The sequence below is a fragment of the Bison bison genome, unplaced genomic scaffold, assembly GCF_000754665.1.
Source record: "Bison bison bison isolate TAMUID 2011002044 unplaced genomic scaffold, Bison_UMD1.0 scf7180017864295, whole genome shotgun sequence".
NCBI classification, from domain to species: domain Eukaryota; kingdom Metazoa; phylum Chordata; class Mammalia; order Artiodactyla; family Bovidae; genus Bison; species Bison bison.
The window spans coordinates 10,220,011-10,221,362 of NW_011494867.1; the positions used below are offsets into that span (position 1 = coordinate 10,220,011).

The window sequence follows — 1,352 nt, forward strand, 5'->3', positions numbered from 1 at the left end:
TCACTGACACCTCTCCAAAGGGCCTGCACCACACAGAATCACGTGCATGCATCCGTGAACACAGGCATGCAAAAAACACAGGGCTGCTCTACACTTAGGTACTGACAGCTGTTCTCCTCAGGTGGGTAATGTTTTCCCTTTTGTGCTTGTCCCTTTTGATACTGAGTACTTCCTTAGTTTTTATTTATTTTTTAAATTTTGTTTGTGCTCTGCGGCTTGTGGGATCTTAGCTCCCCAACCAAGAATCGAACCTGCTCCATGGCATGAAAGTGCCGTGTCCTAACCACTGGACCGCTGGGGAAATCCCAATCCACCCTTTTTAACTGTACAATTCAGTGGTTTTTCATCTATTCAGAGTTGTTCAATCATTATTATGACCGAATTTCAGAACATTTTTTATCACACTCCTGCCCAAAAACATCCCTTAACAGCCACACTATTTCCCTCAACATCCCAGCCCTGAGTAACCACTAATTTCCTTTCTGTCTCTATGGATTGGCCTGTTCTGGACATTTCATATAAATGGACTTATACAATTCCCGTTCTTCTGTGTCTTTCACTTAGAATAATGTTTCCAAGGTTCATTCAGGCTGTAGTGTAAGTTTGACAATGATAGATCTGTGGTGGTTAAAGCTCATTTATTCCTCAAACACGTAGTTAAGAGGCTACCAGGTGCCCGCCTTGGGGCTGGCAGCAAACCCTGCTCCGGCGGGTTTCCAGTCAGGGAGAGAGAAGAGTAAGTCGACTGAACAAGGAATGATTGAGAAGAATTAGACGGAGGTAAGCACAGAGCTCGGAGAAGGCAATGGCAACCCACTCCAGTACTCTTGCCTGGCAAATCCCATGGACGGAGGAGCCTGGAAGGCTGCATGCAATCCATGGGGTCGCGAGGAGTCGGACACGACTGTGCGACTTCACTTTCACTTTTCACTTTCATGCACTGGAGAAGGAAATGGCAACCCACTCCAGTGTTCTTGCCTGGAGAATCCCAGGGACGGGGGAGCCTGGTGGGCTGTCTATGGGGTCGCACAGAGTCGGACATGACTGAAGCGACTTAGCAGCAGCAGCAGCAAGCACAGAGCTGTTTGGTAGTGAAGAGAGGAATGGTGACTTTAACACAGGGGGCCAGCGAAGGCCTCGCTGTAAGTGAACGCAATGCGGCCGGCCGAACTAAGGTTGGAAGAAGTTGAAGGTGCGAAGGTGCCTCCGCGATGCCCCCTCCCAGCACTCAGGTCCCCCAGGCCCGCGACCTCGCCTGTCTGGTCCACGCCGTGTCCCTGCGCCTGGGACGGCGGTCGACACCCAGGAGGCGGTCGCGATGCTTGACTCTTGAGTGGCCCGCCGGGGCCGCC

General features: G+C 51.2%; 1 protein-coding gene and 1 long non-coding RNA gene across 2 annotated transcripts in view; one reads left to right on the forward strand and one right to left on the reverse strand.

The window, feature by feature from the left end:
- Positions 1 to 1,352, reverse strand: part of LOC104996536 — a 19,340-nt gene that overhangs the window by 15,070 nt on the left and 2,918 nt on the right. The window lies entirely within an intron of this gene.
- Positions 764 to 1,352, forward strand: part of KLHL36 (kelch-like family member 36) — a 12,574-nt gene continuing 11,985 nt past the window's right edge. Inside the window, exon 1 of the mRNA XM_010850821.1 lies at positions 764 to 780. The gene's annotated coding sequence lies outside the window, so the exon portion shown is untranslated. The remainder of the gene's footprint in view (positions 781 to 1,352) is intronic.